The sequence below is a fragment of the Canis aureus genome, chromosome 23, assembly GCF_053574225.1.
Source record: "Canis aureus isolate CA01 chromosome 23, VMU_Caureus_v.1.0, whole genome shotgun sequence".
In the NCBI taxonomy this organism is placed as follows: domain Eukaryota; kingdom Metazoa; phylum Chordata; class Mammalia; order Carnivora; family Canidae; genus Canis; species Canis aureus.
Window position 1 is genome coordinate 46773795 of NC_135633.1, and position 26311 is coordinate 46800105.

At 37.0% G+C, this 26311-nt stretch overlaps 1 protein-coding gene across 2 annotated transcripts in view; it reads right to left on the minus strand.

Annotated features, from left to right (window-relative positions):
* MAML2 (mastermind like transcriptional coactivator 2) overlaps positions 1 to 26311 on the minus strand; it is a 343746-nt gene that overhangs the window by 280391 nt on the left and 37044 nt on the right. The window lies entirely within an intron of this gene.

Below are 26311 nucleotides of genomic sequence, written 5' to 3' on the forward strand. Positions count from 1 at the left end.
GGTGGTATATGAGACACTGAGCATTTATTTGTCCAAAGAGTGATAGTGTAGCTGTCAAGGGTGCATAGTCCTGCCAGGGTCCAGATCTATTCCTACTGGGGGAGAAGAAGCAAGCACGGAGCTGCAGAGGGAAGGCTAGTGTAGATGCCAGTGGTATCTACCCAGGGTTCCCTGGCTCTGGGATCACATGGTGGTGGGAAGTACCAGTTAGGAGAAAAGAAGCAATGGTTCCTACCCATGTTGATCAACTGACTTGGCAACCCTGGTTACAAAAAGTGTTAAAATCTGCCTTTGATGTTTTGGAATGTTGTTAAGCTTTGGAATAGAGTGGATCCCCAGTTTAAGACCTTTTGATCTGAAGAAACTACCACCACAACAAAACATATCAGAATTTAAAAGAAAGAAAATGGTTGTGTATGTATTTGGGATGGGCAGTGACCATTATGAAGGCAGTCTTTGCTGTGGAAGAGGACTCACAGTAGAGCTCTTTTAACTCAAGCCCTTGGAGTGGGTTTAAATTATTTTTCAATCTGAAAATTGGTTTCAAGTACAACTTTTTAAGGATGTGTCTCCTGGGTAGAACAAAATATATTGATGTCCACCATCACAGATCAGGCCAGGCCAGGTCTTCAAAATCAAAGCAGAGTTGAAGCTTGCATCCATTTTCCTGATTTTTTACTCTTTTGTTTTGTTTTAAAGCTCCTTCTGTTTAAACTACTCTATGTTAATGTTAAATTAGAAGATTCATTTTTGCCTGTAATATTCAATTCAATTATATAGGAAAAAGTGACTCTTCTTGGTTCAAATAAGGCACAGATTCTGCTTTGACAATATAGCCAAAGTCATATATTGTCTTCCTACAATCTGTAATCCTATTGAATTTTAAAATTCAAATCTGAATGAACTAAAAAATCTTATAACTTCAGAGGTAACTGTAACTTCCTTTATGAATTAGTAAATAACCTTCAAAAATTGGAATGTGAACTCAGTCATCCCTCCCCTTTTTACTTCAACCTTAAAGTATACACTTGCAAAATTTCTTCCTCTTATAGTCTCCTTTAAAGGCCAGTTTCTAGCAGACAATTCAACTCACTGCTGTATTTTTCCATATATGATGCCAGAGAATAGAAACCAGTGAGATAGTTTCTTATATGATATAATTTTTTCCACTAAAAGCTCAGGAAAGCAGGAACCAATCTATCAACAAGGCCAAACAAAAGATTGTGTAATCCACAAACTTTAACTTTTGATCACTTATAAAACAGAAAGCTAAATAAGCCATAAACTAAAGAGATGGTAACTGTCAAGGTGTAGATCTTTCTCTTCTCTGTTCACTGAAGAGTTTTTCAGCTTTGTACTCTCCGTGGGCCTTGCTGTCCAACACCAAACATACAATTGTGGTTCTATCTATTTTAATTCTGCATCAGTTTTTTTAACTCGAATTTTAAGTCAGGGCATTCATTTCCCAGCACATTTTTTGGTAGATGTGTGACTTTAGTGTTATTTTTTAGGATGTCTACCAGAGTACTTAAAATGAGTAATGGAAACAGAATATCAAGATGCCCTATACCAATAAAAATAAAATGCAGGGAATGGATGCTATAATCTTTGTTTTTTCCAAAGGTGAAAATTAACACTAATGAATAACTTCTTTTGTCCTAAAAGAACTAAAAACTATTGAGTTTGAGTCTCTAGCTAGAGAAGTCACTAATAAAGTGAGAAATGTGATTGAAGCCTACCATTTAAGAAGCTAGAAGAGGCTCAGGTTCACTCATGAACCTACTAGACCAACCAACAGCAGCCCTCTACGTCCCAAAGTCCGGTTGGATTCAACGGTCACCGATCATTCTTGATTGAGCTATTGTACATAAGTGATGTATCCTTGCTTTCTTTTACATTTTCAGTCTTCTTCTCTACTTGCTCACTTACCTGTGCCTATAAATGTATTCATTATTCTGACCTAAATTAAAAAAATTAGATTCTGGTCTTTCTCTTCCTGAGGACTTTCTTCTTTGTGCCATCAAAATCTCTGAGCAAGTTCTTTACTAATTCAGTCTCCACTTTATCATCTCCTCCTCAACATGTAATTATCTTCCATTTTCAAAATTTGACTAAAAGTATCAGTCACTTTGCCCTCTAGATGGTCACATATGTCCTTCTAATTATCAAACTTTTCTTTCTGTCCTCATCCTCTTGTATCTCTCTGTATCATTTGACACTTACAGTACCTTCATCCTTAAGATTCCTTTTTCCCTTGCCTGCTAGTTGAAAAGAAAAATACTTCTCCACTCATAACCTCAAAATGTAGGTAATTCTTAATATATACCTCATTCAGCTTACCTATTTAGCAAGATTTTCCACCCTCACAAATTTTATCCTCAAAGACATGTGTATAAATTGCATCCCTGGATATGAAACTTTTACAGAGGCCTGGACCCGTATTTTAACTGTTTGACAAACGTTTCCACCGGCTATTTCACCTGCTAATACCTCTAATTCCACATATTCCAAATCAAACATCGCCATCTTTAGCCTGTTTCCTCCTCTTTCCCTCTCTCCCCCCACTCCCTGGTCTTCCGACTTCCTACTTCTTTTAATGGTTTTACCTTTCCAGATGAATAATGATTTTTTTCTCTTGGTCCTCAACACTGAACTGATAAGCGATTTTCCAAATGTGAGATTTGGAAATATAACAGTGAATCTAACAGTAAATCTGCATGCTTCCTTAGGATTGCAGTAGTTATTCTGGACCTTGAGGGCCAGCACCAGTCTGATGGTACTGAAGTACCTACCCATGACACCACTTAGTTCAGGTTAAAAACAGTTTTTGAGCTCCATCTATGTAGGACTAGAACTCTGCTAGCAATGAAGCTTTTGTTTTCCAGGAAGAGTAGCCCCTACAGTGGTGGGATTGGTGAAAGAATGACATGAGTTTGGATCAATGTCTTCTCTTTCTTGAGAAAAATCTCCATGAATAGTTTTCCTCAATAAAGAAATCAATTTCTTCAGTTACTCTAATTCATCATTTTACAGTAATAATCAGCATTTACTCAGAACCTGTAAGGTGTCAGGCACTGTTTAAGCACTTCTAAAATACTTCCTTTGTTAGTCCTCATCACTTGCTTATGAAGTACCTATCACTGACTACTGAATGATGCCACATATGGCTGCATGGAGCTGTGCAGTGTGTGCCTATACTGCCTATCTTTTGGCCCTGATAATGCCCATTTTACAAATGAAGATATTCAACCGCAGAGGTTAAGGAACTTGTCCAAAGTCACACAGCTACTGAGCCAGTATTGAACAAGGATTCCAACCACATAAACCAACATTCTGACATCTAATCCTCTGCTGCTTAACCAACATACTAAATCATCTCTGTTCATATTTCTCTTGTAGCACATACCGCAAATATTTGCTTTTGTGCTTGTCTCCTCACTTAGAATGTGAATCCCATTAGGGGAAGAAGAGATACCATTTCTCAAACTGGTTATTCTTAGTATATAAAAAGGGCCTAGAAACTAGTATATAGTGGACATTCAATGAATTGTAGTTAATATCATTCATTTTTATCACTCTTATTATAGATTTGCCACAGAGCAAACTATTAATGTTTGCTGAACAAATGACTACACTAACTCCCCAGTGTGTCAAAATGTGTATGCTTATTACCTGGTCTCATGAAAAATAAGTATGTATCTTTACATGGTCGGCATATCATTCAGTGATCTCTATGTGGTCTCCAAATTCCACAGTCATGGATAGTTATGCACTCCAGAGCCAAATAAAAAGGAAAAGTAATTCACAAGAGAGCACAACCTAATGGACTGTTTCTAGGATGAAAATGAATCGACTTAAATGGAGATATCGTGCAAAGATACCAGCAGTTGGTGCCTATTGGATCAGAGATAGAAAAGAAGTTAAGTGAACTTGGAAGAATAAAGATTATTGTCATCAGGTATTTTCATAAAGGGGCCCCTAGACAACCTGTTACTATAAGAGTAACCATGGGAGAAAGTGAAAAGCAATAGCTCTCTTAAATGTATTTGATTAACAACATCTGCTAAAATTCTCTAACAAATGACCACAGTCAGAAATATATATGCCTTAAAGAGAAACTATTGGTAGCTAAGAGGCCCTTTGGGGGAAATCCATCTGATGAAACCCCTCTGGAGGATGTAAGGGGGATTATGTGAACGCATATGTCTCCTTCCATCCTTGGATGGGATAAATTTTTTTTTTTACAGCATAACAATGTTCAACATTTGATGCCTTTCTAGTGGCCAGTGCCTTACCAGGGGTCTTTTGACTAGAAATGACAACCAAAAGCAAAAATAAACTAAGAAACTGTAATTTCATATAAATTCATTAGAAAAACATCTATTTGGGGTTTTGTCCTATATACATATATTTTTTTTTTTTTTGGTTTACAACATCTCTAACAGAGTACAGAAATTTAAAAGATAATATTTCTTTTAGAATCAAAACCTATAGGGCTGGAACAGTCATAACAGACAATCTAGTGAAAGCAGATTATTTTATAGTAACTAAACTATAAAGCAGAAATCATTAAATATTCAAAGTCATCTTATAAGTGGAAGAATCAAGCATTGATATTACTTTTCGATGTTCTTGCCATTATAATACTCTTCTTCTGATATATTTTATTTTTATATACATTTATTTATATTTATGTATATTTTTAATATAAATATCATTGTATTTATCTTATTGTTTAATTCCATGTTAGGAGATTAAATGGCTAAAAAGTTAAGGAAAAAAAACAATCCTTCATTTTAATACTAACTCACAGACAATGCATGACAGGAATGGCTATCAGTTGCATCATTAATGCACTTACTTGTAATTTTTGTGGAACTAAGACGCTGAATCCCAAAAGGGCCCCAACAGAAACCCTGAGACTAAGTGGAAGAGTATCCTTGTTACTATGTCACTGAAATATTTACATTGGGTGTTATAAATCCGAATGACAAATCTTGGAAACCACCTGAAAACCACAAGAAATATTCTATCCCTCTTTAATATATGGAAATAGTTGATGTCAAAAAAAAAAAAAAAAAGAATGAATTCAGAGTTCAGAGCAAATGCACAGTATCTATTAATGTGATCAGGACACTGTTACTTGAAGCTGACTAACTACTGTTTTGTGGATTATATTAATTGGATAACATCTAGAGCAAGGTATAAAACCGACAAGCACATTTTCCAACTGGCCTGTCCAGTGAAAATCAAACAACTAAGCAGCAAATGTTAATACCATGATTATTCATATGATACTAAGTCTGACTCCTCATTCACCTACAACATGAATGTAAGCTATGAGGCTGGTAAATATGCAGCATACAAACACTTGGGTATTAGAAATTTAAACTAGTTTTAACGATCTCTGGAAAGTTTGACAAAACTCAAAAGGTTTACATACTATACATGTAAACGAAGGTCTTTCTGGAATGATACGCAAGCACAGAATCAAATTCTTTTTCAGTTAAAAATATAATTTTCCCACTAATAAATTAGGCCAACCCATGTTGAATTCTTGCTACACATTTTGATAACTAACTTTGTCTTTTTCCAATTACACGGCTGTGGCAGTGCACTTAGGGACAGAGCGTTGTCGTGATGTGTATAAAACCTGTTTCATTTTCTAACCATCTTTGAGACCTACATTCAGCTTTAGTACTTTCGTCATGAATGGCAGAAGGCTTGGAGGATACCAAAGCACTCATTTCTAGATGAAACCTGACTTTCTGAAACCATAACTGGGAATAGACTATTGTGTTTAGATTGAAACTTTTTGGTTAATCCTTTGAACTGTAATGTAGTATCTAATCTCACCTTAAGGAGCTTCATTTTTATTTAAGTGTGTCGATTAGGCAAAAATAACTGCACTTTTATATGCTTAGATTAGAAGGATTAGACAAAACTAACTGCAAAATATCAATTCTTCATATCAAGGAACAAATCCTTATACTTACATTGCCTAGGACCTTAGTAGGCACTTCATTAAATGTTTATGGACTTCCATATAACTCATGTGTGAATGAATTAATAAATCACTTGTAGTTGCCGATAGATGTGAAATATAGAATCCAGATTTTTAATATGTCTATAAATGTAACCCTCTTGACTCCTTTAGAAACTTAAAGACATTGGGCTCCCTGCATGGAGCCTGCTTCTCCCTCTGCCTGTCTCTCTACCTCTCTGTCTCTCTGTTTCTCATGAATAAATAAATAAAATCTTAAAAAAAAAACAATATTTGGGGATCCCTGGGTGGCTTAGCAGTTTAGCGCCTGCCTTTGGCCCAGGGCGTGATCCTGGGGTCCCGGGATTGAGTCCCACATTGGGCTCCCTGCATGGAGCCTGCTTCTCCCTCTGCCTGTGTCTCTGCCTCTCTCTCTGTGTCTCTCCATGAATTAAAAGAAAGAAAGAAAGAAAGAAAGAAAGAAAGAAAGAAAGAAAGAAAGAAAGAAAGAAAGAAAGAAAGAAGAAAGAGAGAAAGAAGAAAGAAAGAAAGAAAGAAAGAAAGAAAGAAAGAAAGAAAGAAAGAAAGAAAGAAAGAAAAGAAAGAAAGAGAAAGAAAGAAAGAAAGAAGAAAGAAAGAAAAAGAAACAAAACTTAAAGACATCAAACTTTTCTTAAAAACAGGCTATACTTATGGCCATATAGTCATTAAACATCTTACTCTGTGTATTTATTTAAATTAATAGAAATTCATAAACCTAGCTAACCTGGGACAGTTTTGAGAGAACTGTAGAATATGAAGTGTCGGTAGAACAGGGTAATATGGCTAGACTGATTTTTTTCAGAGCATGCTTTTTATTTGACCTCATGTACTTACATGGTGTGTCTAATGTTCTCAGTGAGCTGGGTACATATATCGTATATTCAAAGGGGCAGAACTTCCTTTCTTTGATCATTTTGCGGCATTTTTATCACTTCATGTCCCTTTTATTATGAAAATGACTGAATGCTTGGGAGGAGACTGGGCACAAATCCAAACTAAATTAATAATTGGACTCAGGGAAAAAAGTCCTCTGGAACTTTTAGTGGATTTTTATTCCTTTGTTAGACTTTAGCAAAGAGTGAGTATCAAGTACCCTGCGACCACCTCTTCTTGGTGGCTGATGTCCATTTTGTCCTATAAAATAATGGGGAGATGTTGGTGCTTTGGGCAATGTCTTATACTCTGGGGCTACTTAATGGCCTTTACTCTCCACAAAGCTTTTCTGGCTCTCAGGTAATAAGTTGAACTCTAGGGGAGATGCAGTTACTCTTTCAGTCCAGTAGAGTACCTTTTGATTTACCACTCTACTGCACAAAATGGTACCCTGGTGGCTTGAAAGAGACAGTGGGGAGAATGTGGCTCATTAAATAGTAATTGATGTTGCTGCTACTACTACTGTTAGTGCTGTTGCCAAAATAACTGTGTTGCTTCCGTTCTGCTTCTTGTATGAGCCTGAGAATAAGCACAGTTCGTCCTCATGGACAGTCAATTGCCAGGCTAGCCCAATGGAAGTGGAGAGGCCAAGCTGACTTGTGAGACAACCAACATTTCAAGATCTTCATATGCTCCACAATGCCTGAATCACACTTTACCTCCTTCATACACAAATGCATTATACGTCCTCAGAAATCCTAGTGTGATACTACTTCATGTAAGTACATTTTTAGATATTTGCTATTTATCCTTGAAGTGCCAACTTTTCTTACTTTCACAAATTAGGGTGGAGGCCTTTGTGAAATGGTGTTGGATACCGCCTACTTTCTTAAAGAGTATCCTGACCACAGTACAACCTATGTCTAAATAACTTAGAACCATCATTGTTAACAATAATTATTGTACCATGTCAGAAAAAGGCGAAGCCTCTAAAGTTCACATGTAACACCATGTGCCATAGTTTCTGGCTACTGGGCTTTTTTGTCTTTCTTATTTTGCTTTTTATAATTTTTCTGATTCCTTCTGTCTTATCAGGCTTGTCATTTTTTTTTTTTTTTTTTTGCAGAGGTTTTATCACAGTATACATTTTGTGGGTGAATTCATCTAATTTCTGAAGGCAAGAAAACAAGAAATAAAAATGTGTTAGGTAAACAAGGATTTAGAAGATAGAACTGGGTTTTCTGATAACTGGTGGCTGGCGTCTATATTAGTCCTCACAAGCTTACTGGCTGTTTCTTAGCTATATTCTGTATTGTTGAGGTTTTAGGAAACATAATGTGCAGATAAGTGAAATCTTAGTTCATGTGACTTAAAACTCTGCTTTTAGTGTATGTTACCTTTCCCTTCCATTCTACAGTTTTCATTTTCACTTTCATTGGTATTATTTTACTGAAGGCCTCTTTTTGGAAGTAGATATTTATCATTTATATCTGCTTTCTGCCTTTTGTTGTACGATATTTGTATATTTATTGTTTGTGTGTATGTGGAGCACATGCATAAATTTTTACTTCAGAAAATACTGCTGCTAACGGTGCTCTCTTTGAAGGGCATGGTGTGTTTGTCATTGTAAAAGACAATTATTTGCTAATATGATCTTTGCCTGCTGGATGTATATCACCTTTGGATTCTGGGATGGCTGGCTTTCTCCTGCCATAGATCTGTATGCAGAAAAATATCTTTATGCAGTATGTGAGTCTCTATTTCAACATTTATATACTAAGAAAAATATTCTTCTCAAGTTTTAGGAATACCTGAGTCCTAATGTTGTCTCACCACTTAATGAATGCATATAACAAATTATCTCCAGCATATTGTTACCATGCACCATGTTACCCTGCGGCACAACACCATTGTTGTCACCCTTGGACGGAACTTGGCCAGATTAGTTCCTTCCTCTTCCAACTGATCATATTTACTGTCGAATAAGGCAGCATATGATGGAGTTGGTCCAATGTAAAAACTTAGCTTTATCACGGACTCATATAAAACTTTAGCACTCTAAGGAGCCTTAAAAATAACACTTTGGGTAGCAAGAATATGGAAATTCCAAAAAAAGAAGAGAGTTCTCTGGAGGAAAGGAAATGAATTTTCATCTACAGAATGTTCATTATGCACTGGACTAACTGCTGTACTTTTTTTTTTTTCATTTAATCCTAGCAGCAATCACGTAGAGTGGATATTATTATCCCATTTAGGAGATAAGAAAACTGAGACCAGGGATAGTTAATTCATCTTGCCCAAGTCTATAATTATTCAATAGATCAGTCATTATGTAAACTCAGGTCTATTGGACTCTGGTGGCCAGGCTCTTTCTACTGCTGTACTCCACCGTGCCTCTTCTATGTAGAAATTTCCTTTGACATCTGTTGCCAAAAACTCATTTAAGCTGGGTTAGTCATTCTCAGCAACACTTTAAGACTAGCTTGTCCCTAGAGAAAGATTAGTAACAACCTAATCTTTCTCTATTCATCTGTTCTTTTCATTGCATTAATATATGGCTATCATGATGGTAGGCAAATTCATAAATAAATCTGCTTTTTTAACAGCATAGTGTGAGCTTATAGTAATGGGATATAAAGACAAGTGGAGAAATGGGGACAGTCTATAACTGTCTCACAGAAGGCAGCTCCAAACTACAAAGGGGTCATTCCTCGATCAGTTCAAGGTAGAGAATATATCCAATATAGGGCAAAATCTTTATTTGTGGATTTTCTATTTTACATTAGATTTTCCCCAACACTATTCTGCCTTTCAAATTATTTTTTTTATTTTTATTTATTTATGATAGTCACAGAGAGAGAGAGAGAGAGAGAGAGAGAGAGGCAGAGACACAGGCAGAGGGAGAAGCAGGCTCCATGTACCGGGAGCCCGACGTGGGATTCGATCCTGGAGACCCGGGCCAAAGGCAGGTGCTAAACCGCTGCACCACCCAGGGATCCCTGCCTTTCAAATTAAAAGGAAAATTTATCACATATAGTATGCTTGAAAAGTTTCTCCATCACATAGGATATGGACATCTTTTAAACAACTATCATGTCATGCAATCATGTATTCCTTAAAAAGAATCTCTAATGAAAATGGACCTGATGTGACTTTCATCCTGTCCCAACAATTTACATTCTTCCTATTAAAGCATCCATAATCAAAGTTTCTGCCCAGTTCACTAAAAGTGTCACACATACGAAAAATGTGGAGCATGTCCATTTTAATCCACTTATTCAGTGTAATTCAGTGTAAATGTGAGCCTCCAGCAGAGTGTTTTCATAAACAAACACACAAACAAAAATCCCCACTGAAATCTTATCATGTAAAATTATGTTGTATCTTTGAAACCACTCAACAGAGGGCATAATTTTCCTCAATCTCTCATCTGTTGAAAGGGGACTAAGAGCACAGAGTTGCATTTTTGGTCATCTGAAGTATGTTAAATCATGCAAGTTTTTTGATGCTCATTAAGATAATAACTATAAAAATGTCAAATGCCTTACTAAAAAGAGCAAGTTTGAAGCATAGCAAACTAAAAGGAAATAGCAACAACAGCAGAACTTCAACCTTTAAGATTTGAGCTGCAGGGACCCTCAAAAATGTCAGGCTGAAAAAATTAGACACAGCCTTGCAGCCCACAGGAACATTCTGCAGAACAATAATCATTTCGATAGCATGCCATTCTTGGGTGGCAGCCCAATCTGAGGAAGTTAAAGTGAAAACACAGTCACATTCGAACAGGCTGGTCAATGTTTCAAATGAAGATGAAAATATTGCACATTTTATACATGTAGCCGAGAAACAGAGAAGAAAACTATAGAAAGATCCAGTGAATTCTAAATGGCCCAAACATCCAGAGGCTGACAGTCTAAGTGGATTGGCCAAATGCTTTCTTAGCTCTTTATTTAATGTTGGCTGTCCAGGCAAGAAATGACTATCCAGTTGCAGCTAGAAAATAAATGCTGAACGCCCAAAGTTCAGAAATTACTCTGGAGGGAGACTGGTGAATTTTAAGTATTATTTTCAGCGTTAGCTTAGCTTTCATTTTTAAATAGTTCTTCAAAAGACTGATATGTTCATTCTTAATTATCCTGGCCCCAAAGCAGTTCTGTCCCCTAGAAATAAGTAAATCATAAGGGAAACTTACACAAATGCCAGACTCAAATATTTTTCTTTTGCAAACAATGGCAGCTCCAGACACACACTACAAACAGCTGAGACTGAATTTTCTCTCCTCTGGAACAAGTATGTTCTCTTATCAGACATAATCCACTGTAAGAGAACATTTACTGGTTGCTTTTTATGTGTGTGTATGTGTTTTAATGCACATCAATTAGTTCTGAAGATGTGGTTGCTCATAACACCAAAGCCACATATAAACTTGGTGTGGAAGAAAAAGAAACAAACCATCGTTTTGTGAAAGTCTGCACATTTGCATTAGTTGTAGTTCAACGATCAACATCTATGATGAGCACCTTCTGTATGACATTTTACGGGGAGAACTGCAGGGAATTCCAAAGGAAAGAGATGACAGAGATCACTATTCTTAAAGAGCTCACGGTTTATTCAGAGGTACAGTGAGCAAATATTGCACAAGGCAAGAATCTTAACTTCACCTAGTTCTAATACAGTTGTGAAGAACAGAATCTCCTCCGGAATAAACAAAAAGATAGCATTTATTGAGCTCTTACCATATTTACATACATTGTTTCATCGATTTATCAATCCTGTAACATAAGCACTATATTTATCTTTATTTTATAGATGAAGAAAGTGAGGCTCAGAGGCCTGGTAAATGGTGGCATGGGATTTGGGAACCCAGGCTGTCCAAGCCCAAGGCTTCGTATATTTAACCACTAAGAAAATATACTTGGAAGTGAGGTATTTTAATGCAAATTAATTTTGTTCCCTTTGGCTAAGAGCAAATTCAGTGAGAGTACCAGGGCATCATCATAAGGGCATATTTAGGAATTTTGCCCAGCTATGGAAACACATTTTCACATGATCTTGTCCAGTTAAAATTTAGTCAGATGCTCTACCAAAACTGGGGTAACACCAGATGAATGAAAGCCCTATTTAGTTTGGAATTAACTTTGAAATATGCAAATTAATTTCTATTACTAATTCACTTTTGCAATGGTCAGAATTTTTCTGAAAACATTGATATTTTAAGAGAGTTTGAAAGAGTAATAGAAAAACCACAGGTGAATAAACTTTCAATAAAAACAGAGACAGTTAGAATTAAAATGCTTTACTATCTTTAGAAACAAAAATGAATTGACATTTTTTGAATTCATTTGTAAGCCTAGATTCACACCAAATACATTCAAAACTGCTTTCTGCATGCCCAAGTGAGATGAGCTGTAAATAGAACTCAATACCCACTAAGATATGCTGCTGAAGGCCTCAGAATTCTCTCAAAATACAAGCTCTGAGAACCAAATGCCCATCATCTGGAATGTGTTTTATTCCAAGCCCCTCAGAAGCCTATTTTACTTAACCTGGCGGCACAACAGTAATTTAAGTGTGCAGTCATGTTATTTGATAAAAATCCCAATTGAGCATTAAACTACATTGTGGTTCAATCAAATTACCACTGTTCTGCTGCTGTAACACACACACACACACACACACACACACACACACACACAAACGAACATACATGATGTACCCTAGGGCTGTTTGATGGTGACAGTACAAATAAACTATAAAGCAGTAGCTTCAGTACTCATACTCAAGTATATTGTTAATCATTCATCTGTAAGACATACTTTGTAGGCTTTGCATCCCCTGAAACAGTGGCTTTCAAACTGTTTTGCCTATAACTCACAGCAAAATACATCTTAGATCATACCCCAGAACACACACATACACACAACTGAAACAAATTTTGGAAAATAATACTCTTATTATATGGAACACACTAATTTCTATTCTATTTCATTTTTTAAAATGTTGGTTATAACTCACTAGTTTGAGTTTATGACCACCTAATGGGTCATGGCCAACAAGATGAAAAATGCCATCCTAAAGTGTCCAACAGGTAAAAAGTTCATGGTGAAATACAGAATGAGAATAAGCAAAAGAAGGGAGAACCTTCTGCACTGATGAATTTCAAGTAGTGTTTAAAGAATGTGGAATTATGAGCCTTGATAATGGTTCCATATCTCAATGGGCAAAGGGGAGAGAACTCTTTGGATGGGTGGCCAAGAAAGTATTTGAGATATTTGAATTGGCCTTTGAACGATAAAGGAAAAATAGGCTGACATCCACTGGACAGATGGGACAACTGAGGCAAGAGAGGATAAATGCTTCATTTGCTCAGTCTCTTGTCCCTAGTAGACTCCTCACATGAACTTAATCCTTATTGCAATGCCCAGGCAACACTGTCAAGCTTTTCTATAACTAAAAGCAATGAGTCTCATCCACTCTTCTGTACACATAGCAAGCTCTATGAGCTTTTCTGGCAGAAGCATCACTGATGTTGACAACCACTGCAGCATGAGGAAAGGCTGAGGCTGGGCCAGGACCCCAGCTGAGATGGGGAGTCAGAGTCAATGAAAACACTTTCCAGAGCCAGGCTTCAAAGGCTTTATTAGAATACACTTTCATTTCAAATTTTAAACATTTGAGACTAACGAAAACAGAGAGGTAGACCTATATTTCTGACCATTCCTGTTTTTGAAAGAGTCATAATATATTTCAAACATACAGTAAATGAAGAGAATGCTAAAATAAAACCCCATACACCTAAAAGCCAGATTCAACAATTATCGAGATTTTGTCATACTATATACTCTATGTTGGTGGTACAGAAGTATTTTAAAGCACATCCCAGATATAATTTCACCCCTACTTACTTAGCATGCCTCCCTAAAAATATATTTTCTTTATATAACCACAGTGTCATTACTGACAATGGGTTGTGCTGTTTATTTTATACCATGTCAAGAGACACACAATGTTAGGGTGCTCCTAACACTGTCTGTGAAGCTATAATTGGTCAGTGAATTCAGGTAGTGACAGCCTGATCCAGCCACTGGAAAATTCTCTATCAATATTTCATCTAATGGTTTAATTCACTGATGATTTTGTTTGGATCAATTACATAGGGTTTGCAAAATTGTGGTTTTCTAATTCTTCTCCCTATTTATAGCTATTAGCTAAAAATAACTTCAGTGAAAAACTTTCTTTGCAACTAAATTGTTTGGATACTCAGAAATATGGTTACTAAAAGAAAGACAGGACAAATGCTTAGGTGTTTCTCCTTAATTGCCAATTTTCAGATTAATAATTTGGAAAACCATGAGTTGTACTGTTTCATTTTAAACATACGGATTTTAATATATTCAGTGTGTTTCAAATAACTGTAACCATAATTATTCTTAATAACCTAATTGTTGCATCTTTAGCCATGACCCTTCACATTGGCTTCTGTGTCTATTTAGTATTTATGTTTAATGTCTTCCTTGCTTACCGGTAACACAAGATGACCCGTGCATATCTTATACATTTCTGGCCATATTTCTGGAGTGGCCCCTTCTTCCAAAAAACTCTGATACCTTTCACTGAAAAAGCCCTGATTCCTTTCAGTAAAAATGATATTAAGAGACCACAATTTAGGCATTAGGAATGTTCATTGTTTCCCTCTTCGGTGGGCAGAATTATGTTTTGGAAAAAATAATCATGAATTCCAATTCACATTTAACACTATAGGATTTTCTGACTTGATGTTAGGCTGAAAAGATGGTTCCCAAGATTATTAACATAAGTATATGCTTTATCTTATAACATCTTCCCAAGAATGTTAACATGGGTATTTGCTTTGTCTTACAGTATCTGCAAATAGTTTCAAAATAATAACAATGTTACTACCAAAATACAACTATTAATTAAAAGTCAAGATTTCTCTGCAGCATTTGACTTTGGACTGTATTCCACTATGAATGTTACTTGAAATATTTCTCTTTTCTGTTAACCATTTTCTTTTAAAAACAGTGAAGAACATCTTCTTCCACTTCTTAAAATTGCAAAGCTTGTCACCAATGAAATTAAAGCAATTGTAAGTCTGGTCAAAATTAGAGCCCAAATTATCAGAAAATGCTTCGTTAATTTCCATTAAAGGAGAAACAGTGATACGACCTTGCCTCTAGCGTCTGAGATGTCAAAAGAACAAGTTTAAGCTGACCAGTTACTCATTCTATACATGATGTGGTCTAATATTAACTTACTGTTCTTGCCTTTTCATAATCCGCATAGAGCACAGCAGAGCATTAGTGAGAAAGTACATGGAGTACACACTCAATAAGTGTTTGCAGAAAAAAATGAATAATACCAATGGTAAATTGGCACCTATAACAGGGACAGATTTTTTTCAGTATATTTATTTACTATAAAAAGCAACTCCTACAAGTTTTATGTACAGTCTGTCAACCTGTTTTTTGTCTTCATCATCCTAAAGTCTAAACACTTTATAAAAAAATATTTTTGGTATGCGAATGGTGTTTTGTAAAATGGAGGAAAATACAGAAATACCCCACATGTTAAAATTTCTTTTTAAGTGCCCTAATGGATTTTATATTTCTTAATTTTTATTAAAGATTAGCTTTAAAGATAATCCTACCCCTTGCTCTAACTCTCACCTTTTACCTATCATCTATGTACCATCTTCATCTTCTCATAGCTTCCCCCTATTTCCCAGAAACCTACTATCCTCAAGAAATAACCCCCCTAGTTTTTTGTCTCTCATGTCCATATGATCATGTTGAAACCAACACGACTTTCTGCAACACTGCTATCTTGGCAGCTGTGTGATAAAAGGACGTCTTCTGTTTCAATGAATAAACAATATGCTACATATTCTGATTGGGTTAAAGTAAAAATGAAAATGTGTATACAAGCCAAGTGATTATAACACTTTAAGAAAGTCCTCTGAAGACAAACAGTAAAGATGGTAAGGCTGAGGGTTTAGGAGGGAGATGCTGGTAACTGATGACATGAAGTTCTGGAGGAGTAGGAATGAGCTGAGATAAAGGTTAGCCTTGAGCAAGAAGAGCATCCCTCCCTATGAGACTCAAGGAATGTGTAAACACAGGATAGGTATTCTCTGTTGGGAGGGTGTTGAGAAGTTGTGGAATTAGGAGTAGATGGTCTGTTTTCTCTGTGAGCTATGTGAATCAAGGCCATTTGTTAAGAATACTGGGATTGTATAAGAGAAGATAACTAAGCAGATAAAGAGCTAATGAGTTCCTGTTACGTGTTAGTCATTGTGATACGTTATATATCTTCATATCTAAATCTATATGATATAAAATATGTTTATGTTATATATAGAACATGACTGTTTTATTTTATTTTTTAATGTCTTATTTATTTATTCATGAGAGACACAGAGAGGGAGGCAGAGACATAGGCAGAGGGAGAAGCAGGCTCCCCAATCTCGGAACTCTGGGATGACACCCTGAGCTGAAGGCAGATGCTCAACCACTGAGCCACTCAGGCATCCCTGCATGTTTTACTATATATATATATATATATATATATATATATGATTTCATCAAATGATTTATAACAAAAATCAAGTTGATATTAATATCTTAATTTTACAGAAGAGTTCCCTCTTTCTCTGTGGTTTGGAGAAGTTTGGTATCTGCCAAATTCATAAAGTGGTAGAGCCAGCACGTGAACTCACCCTACCTAACTCCAAATACAGAGTTTTCTCTTTCACAGAGAAATTAAAGAAAGGCAACAAGATCACAGAATGTCAATGAGGTGTTCTGCCAAGATCAGAAACCATATATTAATAATTGCACAAAAGTACAGTCAGTAATTAGAAGGCAGCTTTCAAAATCAATCTAGTATTGAGAAGTACACATGGTAGGTGAATGTGGTAGATGCTGCCAGTGCCTAATCCATATATTGCTGGTACCCACCTTTTCTGTGTATGCTGACAACTTCTTAACATAAGCAGCTAAGACTTTCTGCCTGAGGCCTTTCTTCAGCTTTGTAAGCAGGCTTGGCCCTCAGACAGAAAAGAAGCAAGGAATTCTAGGGAAGGAGTTCCCCTGGAAGTACCCTCAGCCCATGGCCCATGGATGTTGGTGGATAAATACCCTATCTCCCTGCCTCTGGTGAAAGGGTGATTCTGAGACACATTCATGGTCAGATTGAGCCCTAGCTGCCCACAGCAGCAACCTGCTTCTCAACGTACCCTTCCTTTCCTTCTCTGTCTCACTTGCCCATGCCTTTATCTATGCTTCCCAGAATCACCTTTTGATTATAAACTACTTGTGCTTGATTGGGGCCACTTCTGGAGAATCAAAACCCAAACAATGAAAAAAGGAATAAAGAAGTCAAGAAATTGAAAGTGCTGATGAGAGAGTAGTAATTTCAACTGCCAACTGTAAGATTCAGTTTGGGTAAATCACGAGCAGAGGTCAAGAGGATGTGTAGAGAGTAAGCAACGGGAGAGGTCAGGAGAGTTGAGGTCTTCATAAGGAAGGACATGGAGGTTTAGTGAGAGTGAGGAAATGGAGAAGGTGGAAGTAGAGACGACAGTGTGATATCTAGGTTTGAGATTTCACTGGTGGGACAGTCTGAGGTGGTGATAAGGTGGTGAGCCCACTGGAATCCTTCCTCAGTGGAGCTGAGGTGGTGAACGCTAATGAAACTGGAGGTCAGGAAGCTAAAGCCTGTTTTAAGTGCTTCCTTTGGGAATGTTGAAATCTGCTGAGATGATGGCAGGAGTTGGGAAGAAGAGAATAGGCACCTGGAGTGGAAGTGACCTGGATACAGGCAGACAGCCATAAGAAATCACGTTGAAGGCAATAAAGCTGAGTGGTACACTTTTCAAAGGAGCGGAGAGAAGCTGAGAGAGTGGTTTGGAACTAAGCTAATGCTGACACCACTTTCTCATGGTTTTGAGGTACGCTGGGCTTCTCGTCTTCTACCTGAGTGCAAAGAAAGGAAGGAAATGTTCTTAGCGGAGAGTTGGGTTTCACTAAAGGCCTGAAGGGTTTTGTTTTGTTTTGTTTTAACAATGGAAAAGAATTTTCAGTCTACACAGTGGAAAGAGCTGGAAGGGAAGTCAGCAAAAGGAAGATAAGTGTTGGAAGAAAGGGAGGATCCCCACATTGGATAACATCATAAGAGAATTTATGACCCCAAAGGCTTTTGGGGGTGAGTGGGAGGGGTTGGGGGTGGCGTGAAAATAACTGAGTAAAAGGCCAGGATGATGGTGTTTGAGAGCATGGACTTTGGAAACAGATCCCAGAGTTAGGTCCTGGATCTGTCATATTACTTAAACTGCTATGCCTCCATTTACTCATCTTTTTTTTTTTTTTTTTTAAGATTTTATTTATTTATTCATGAGAGACAAAGAGAGAGAGAGAGAGACAGAGAGACAGAGACACAGGCAGCGGGAGAAGCAGGCTGCCTGCAGGGAGCCCAACATGGGTCTCGATCCTGGGACTCTGGGATCACTCCTTCGTCTCTGAAGGCAGACGCTCAACTGCCGAGCCACCCAGGCATCCCATCCTCATCTTTATAATAGGAAAGTTACCTCTTAGAATTATTTTAAGGATTAAACATAAAATGCTTAGTTTCACTCCTGGCTCACAGTCAGCATGTAATAAATGATACTTTTTTTTCTGATGAGAAATTTAAGATTTACTCTTAGCAACTTTCAAACTTGCAATATAATATTGTTGATTTCAGTCACTGTGCTGTAAATTATATGCCTATGACTTATTTATTTTATAACTGGAAGTGTGTACGTCTTGACCCCCCTCACCCACCCGACAACCCACCTCACCTCTGGCAACATCCAGTCTGTTCTCTGTATTTAATTATTCATTTGTGTTTGTTTTGTAGATTCCACATATATGTGAAATCACACAGTATTTGTCTTTCCCTGTCTGACTTATTTTACTCTCAAGAGGTAAGATGTCACAAATGGCAATACTTCATTCTTCTTTATGGCTGAGTAATATTCCATTGTGTAAGCATACCACATTGTCTTTACCCATTCATCCATTGATAGGCACATACGTAAATTGTTTTCATATCTTAACTATAGAAAATAATTTTGCAATAAATGTAGAAGTGCATGTATCTTTTTGAATTAGTGTTTTCATTTTCTTCAGGTAAATACCTAGAAATGGAATTATTAGAGCATGTGATAGCTTTATTTTGAATTTTCTGAGGCATCTCTATACTGTTTCCCATAGTGGCTGCACCAGTTGCATTCTCACCAACAGTGCACGAGGGTTCCCTTTTCTCCACATCTTCGCTAACACTTGTTATTTGTCTTTTTGATGACAGCCATACTGACAGGAGTGAGGTGATGTCTCACTGTGGTTTGGATTTTCAATTCCCTAATAATGAGTAATGTGGAATGTATTTTCATATGTCTGTTGGCCATCTTTTGTCTTTTCTGGATAAATGTCTACTTAGATCCTTTTCCCACTTTTAAAGGATTGTTTGGGGGCTTTCTGTTTGTTATTGAGTTGTGTGATGTTGTAAGTATAAATATAAATATAAATATAAATACAAAGATATATGATAATTAAATAAATAAATAAATAAATTAGATGTTAGCCCCTTCTCAGATATATAATTTGCAAATACTTTCTCCCATTCAGTAGGTTGCACTTCCATTTTATTGATGGTTTTCTTTGATGTGCAGAAGCCTTTTATTTATTTATTTTTTAAACATTTTTAAAAAATTTTTATTTATTTATGATAGTCACACAGAGACAGAGAGAGAGAGGCAGAGACAGGCAGAGGGAGAAGCAGGCTCCATGCACCGGGAGCCCGATGTGGGATTCGATCCCAGGTCTCCAGGATCGCGCCCTGGGCCAAAGGCAGGCGCTAAACCGCTGCGCCACCCAGGGATCCCGCAGAAGCCTTTTATTTGATGCAGTCCCACTTGTTTACTTTTATTTTGTTGCTCTTACTCTTGGAATCAATCCAAAAAGTCATTGCCAAGACTGATCCCAAAGAGCTCACCATTTATGTTTTCTTTCAGAGGCTTTATAGTCTCAGGTCATATATTCATGTCTTTTATCTCTTTTGAGTTAATTTTTGTGCATGGCATAAGGTACTAGTCAATTTCATTCTTTTACGTATCACTGTCCAGTTTACACACCACCATTTATTAAAGGGACTGTCCTTTTTCCATTGTATGTTCTTGCTTCCTTTGTCATAAATTAATTGACCATGTATGCATGGGTTTATTTCTGTGTTTTCTATTTTGCTTCACTACTCTATATGTGTGTTTTCATGCCGATACCCACACTGTTTTGATTACTAGCTTTGTAGTATAGTTGGAAGTCAGGGAATGTTATGCCTCTAGCTTTGTTCTTCTTTCTCAAGATTTCTTTGGCTATTCGGGATCTTTTGTGGCTCCACACAAATTTTAGGATTGTTCATTCCAGTTTTGTGAAAAATGCCATTGGCATTTTGATAGGGATTGTACTGAATACAGATTGCCATGGTAATATGGACATTTTAATAGTTAAATATGTTTTATTATAACTAGCTGCATGGTTTTGGATCAATCCTTTGGTACAAAAGATCTTAATACCATTTGGCTGAGGATCTCAGGTATCGTTAGCATCCATGTATTACATATCTGACAGGTAAAACTTGTAATACAGGTATTAGTCTAAAATAGATTTCTTTTCCTAGAAATTAAAATTTCTGAATCTATGTACATGCCAGCTTTTCTGCCACCAGGGCCAGGATTAGTGTGAGGCACAGAATGTAAGACACTCTAATTCAATGAGTGTATGACTTGAGAATGAGTGCACCCTATGTGGCTCTCTTGCCTCACTCTAGTCCTAGCCCTGTCCGTCAGTAACCCTGTTTTGATTGTATCAGTCATTCAAACTCCAGCATAGAACATACAGGCTCTGATCAAGCCAATCAATTATAGTCCATGGACATGTGGTAAAAGCAGAATGATTATTTTGCTACCATGTAGATGGCTCATGACTAATTGACATAAACACATATTATATTTCTCAGAGCCTTTCACTGCAGCTTATATATAAACAGATTCCTATCTTATATGATACATGATACATTTAGCTGTTCTAAATTAAAGCATATATGTCATGATCGATGGCATCATGGTAAATCCAAACCTAGGCAAATTAAATTAGCTACTTCATGAATTGTGCCTCTTGGACTCATATTCAGATAATACATTCAGGTGTTGACATTTTTACTTATACAAACTAATAGCACTGGCAAAGAAAATCTAAATTGAACCATAATTCCCACATTTTATAATCATTATCACCTGCCACTATATATAACTTAGCCGCTATAGCTTTTTGGCTACAACATCAACACTGAAGAGCTATTGTGACCTCATTCTTTATACCTTTAGCCTTTATCTGAGTTTAATATGCACTTTTATTGTATGTGCTAGTCATTGTACAAAGTTCTTTCTCATGTGCTACTTCATTTAATCCTCATCAAAGCCCCATCAGGTATTTCCATTTATTAAGATATTAAGAAATTGCTACTTAGCTCAGTGTTAAAGACATGGATTTGTTTGCAGGCTGTCCATGTTGCTTCATATGGTCGGTATTTGCAATAACATAATGGGAAATGTTTCTATCTCTACCCATATTGACTTTCTCAGACATATAGTCTGTTGATTACAATTCATTGACTTGAAAATATAACAAAGTTCAGATTATATGGAGAAGAGAAAAAAACCCCACTATGTACTATACATCTGCTGTAGTGGCCTCCTAGGAGTCTATGCTGTCTTTGTGTATGTTGCCCAGGGAATCTACCCATCCTTCTGTGTCTGCTGTGGGTGGGACAGTTGATCATGGTGCCTGCCCTCCTCTCCTATCACCAAGTGGGTATATGATCCCAGACTGACCAAAGAAACTCTCATTCCCTGGAGGCTGGGGACAATGACCCAGAAACCAGGTAGAGCTGGCTCTCGTCTGAGGAGGTCACGTACAGACAGGATTTTCTGGTTCCTGCCACCTGGAGCCTCAGAGCTGTCCTGATTTCTTCCCTGACTAAGGTTTGGTTTTTCAGACTTTCTGTGCATTCTACAAACAATCCCATGTCCTTCTAATAAATTATTTTATTGTTAATATTAGAGTCTGTGTCTGTTGCTTGCAACCCAAAAGTATACATCAATACACACTATCTTAATCCTTCCATTATAACTTAGATGTATTACTACCCAGGTTTTTTTGATATTTGTATTTTTACATAGGTAAAAGGTAAGGTAAGATAAATAGGTAAGATTCACTTACTTTGGTTCCTTTGTACACATGGGGGTTTCCAGTGGTTTTTATTATTATCACGAACAATCCTATGACAATTATTTTCATGCACATCGCTTTTTCCATATTTTGGATTCTTTCCTCTGAGAGATTCCCAGAAGTGAAATTACTGAGTCAAAGGGCACAGATATTATTATGGCTCTTGAAAGATATTGCCAAAATGCTTTCTAAAAGGGCTCTGCCAATTTATAATGAACTCAAAGACCCATTTTTATCAAACTTCCGGTGAATATCAACCATCAATGTGGTTTTGACATTTTTTCAGCCAATGTTTTCTATACTTTCCTTGAAATGAGGGAGCATATGATTCACACATTCTCTAAGGAAAGATAATAATTTCTATTCAGGCATCCTGAATTATTCCCTCAAAGAGTGGTATATTCTTTAACTTTTATAGAAATATCACATAACTTACCAATACAGAAATTACTCCAGTGTCAAAATGCAAGTACAATTGATGCTGTTTCCTTTGCTAATCTTGCTAGAATTATAGTTATCTCTGTAGTAAAACAGCAATTTCTCCCTAAGGAATAGACCATAGAGCAAGGAGCCAGTAGGAACCAGTTTTCCATGAGTGTGATATAAGTATATACTAATACAGAAAACTGAAGAGACTGCCCTTCTTACAATTCCTTTCAGTGCAGTGAAGAATTTTCAAATAAAGGAAATTAAGGCATCTATTTTCTTTTCCTCCTTTGAACTATTTCCATGCCAAGTGCATACTTCAGGGATAAGGACTATACATTAGGCCTTTGAAGAAGACAGGCTGAGTACAAAAGACAAAATATGTGTCCTATAAGAACAGATCCAAGAAAATGTGTCCTAAAGGGACAGATTGACACCAAGTCCGACATACTGCCCAAGCTGTCTTTGGCACCCACAAAAGGGCAGAGTTCTCTATGACTCCTGGGTTTGCCCTAGGCTCTAGAGCTCACACTTTCTCTACCTCACTTAACCTCTGATCTAGGTATCTGAGAAAGAAAAAAAACCAAACAAACAAACATAAGAAATGCCACGTGGTCAGCCAATCCTACAGCAGACACTTCCTGTGCAATTATGATGTGCAAGGAAGTGGATACCAGTACTCAGAATGGTCCTTGGTCCCCATCAATGTTTGAATCTCTTTCAGCAACCCAGGCCCCTTGATCCTCATCGGACCCATTCCAGCTTTGGAATCTGTGAAAGCTTCTTCCACCTTAGTTCTTGCAAGTCAGTTCTGAGCTTTCTTGATCAAAGAGTCCCAATTCTGAGGAGAGGCCATGGAGAAAGGGTTCCCTCACTCACCCCTCAGAATGAAAAGTCGGGCTGGCTTCTACCACAGTTTTATTTCCAGTAACAAGCCTAGAATTCTCCTGACTCTGGGGTCCACACAATTCAGGGTCAGTTAGGAAGTTTAGAATTCATTCCAGGCAGAAGGTACCACTTAAGTAGGGACTTAATACAAAAGGAGTTCACTGTAGACATTTAACTGGTGAAAGGGTAAATGATTTGTGATAGGGTAAGAGGCCAGTTTAAAAGTACTGCAGTAGTCCAAACAGAGAGTGAGACATGGGCTGAGGTGAATTTAGAAAAGAGAGAAATGTTTCCTTTCCTCCCCTATCCATCCAGTACTGTTTCCTGAGAGTGGCACCAAGACTTACTTTAAATCCAAATTATCCTTTTACATTTTATGGCATCCACATCAAAAGTTTTTAATGCTTCCTATTAACCCTAATTTCCTTAATAACCTTTTACAGATCTGTGAGTAATTAATGTATTCATAAAAACTTCTCTTGGAAAAGACAGAGAAGCTATGGAGACTTGAGTAGCTTAACTGCTACAGTTCTCCATAAACACAGCCCAGATCACAATGAAACTACACCACAGTCATCCCAAAGGAAGGACTCATTCAAAAAGAAGAGGCTAAATGCATTTGTGCCATGTTATGCTCTTATGTGTTATGCTCTTTATGCTTCTATTCAAGGAACTACTGACTTAATCACTTTTTGAAAATTCCAGAGTCCCAGAAAGCTGCAATTCCTTTGACTAAGAATATTATTGGGTCAAGGAATTCTCACTTTGGGGGAAGGAATTAGTGTACTTGTAATAAACCCTTAATGTAAAAAACATGATGTTTAAACCACTCATCCATTTTTAAGCAACTTTCAAATTTCAGTAAATATTTTAAAATTTAAGATATTGCATTCTAAAATAATAAGGGAAAGGCCAAACTATGAAGACTGTAAAAAAAAAAAAAAAAAAAAAAAAATCAGTGGTTGCCGGGAATTAGGAAGGAGAGAAAGATGAATAGGAGGAACACAGAGGATTTTTAGGACAGTGAAAACATTCTGTATGACACTATAATGGTGGACACAGGCCATTATATGGTTGTCAAAAGCCATAAAATGTACAACACCAATAGAGAACCTTAATAATGTAAACCATGGACCTTGGGTGATAATGAGGTGTCAACTTGGTTCATTAATTGTAACAAATTTACTATTCTGGTGGGAATGTTGATGGTAGGTAAGGCCACATGTGTCTGGGGTCAGACAGTATATGGGAAATCCCTCTACCTTCTCCTCAATTGTGCAGTGAACCTAAAAGTACTTAAAAAATAAAGTCTATGTAAAAGACTATGATGATGATGATGATGGTGATGATGAAACAGGCTGTATCCTTATTAATATACATATGAAAATTTACTATATGGAAAAACCTGTGGGGGGAAGTCTCATCAATTCCCTAATTCCCAAAGGCCTAGATATCTATAAGTTACTATTTGAGTCATCTACTACCCAAAGAAAACTTGTTTCTACATGAGAAAAAATGTCCACAGCTTATATGAAAAACTATTCTGAATGCTACCAGAACTTAGAAATACAGTAACTGAAAATTAAGGCAGATGAAAACATCTGCCTCTATGTAATGTCTCTTTAAGGTCAAATTGGGTGAAAATAAATAGCCAATCTGGCAAACAAAGAAGACTACAAAGCAACAAACTCAAGTACAAACACTCTAGAAAGTGTTTCCAAAAGATAAAATAATCCTGGAAAATGGACATTAAAAAAAAAAAAAAAAAAAAAAGGCATGCTGGAGAAGACAAGTCATCTTCTACTAAAATCTTATGCTTCTTTTATTCATCCACCTAATAAAGCCTTTAATCTTAAAAAAAAAAAACAGAAAATGAATATTTAAAATGTATCACACACAACTTTTATTCTAATATTTTAAAATGTGAAAAATACTTTTCTTCCCTTTATGCCATAAGCCATAGCTGCTTCGTTGATCTGCAACACATATATTTCTCACAATTCTCTCACTGAAAATCTATCCAGAAAACACAGGGCACTTCAGTTGCTCCTCTGGGATCACTACATAGACCCAGGCCCACCATACTGAATAAAGAAGAGTTAACATGTTGACATCTGTTTTAGGCTAAAAATGGAAATTGTGAAGTTGTTCTCTCTTCTTCCAAGAGTTCTCTGGAATGGATCAAGAGGCTTCAAAAGATTTGGCACCAAGGGAACTTCTAGGCAATGTCTACATAACACAAAAAAGAAATGGAGACTTGGCATCTTTGTAAAGGGCTATGTTGACTACTGGCAAAAAGAGAGGTTATAGCCAGCCTTTTGTGACCGGAAAGGCCAAAATCATTCACAAAGCTCCAGATTTTTCCTTTCTATGGATCTATACAGCAACTTTTCATTCAACCCCAATGAAAACTCCTTGTCTTCAGTATGGCTGGACAATGACTAAACATCCAGGCTGGGCCAAGTGCTATGCTAGGCCTGGGAGGGCGGGGGAGGGGGGTTGTGGGATGGGGGGCAGTGTAAAGTGGCTGAATCTTTCTTAGAAGTGAAGCAAAGTGATGTCTGGAGTCTGAATTTAGAAGCAACCTTCCCAATCCCCTCCCCCCACCTTTTTCACACCGAATCAACTTAGCCTGTGCAGTTTTGCTGTTCTTGAGGCTGAGTCAAGATGAACTAGCATTTGTGGGCAGAGCTGTTATTTGAGAACACTCCATTCTTTACAAGGGGTCTTTATATGTAAAGCAGAAGCATTTTTG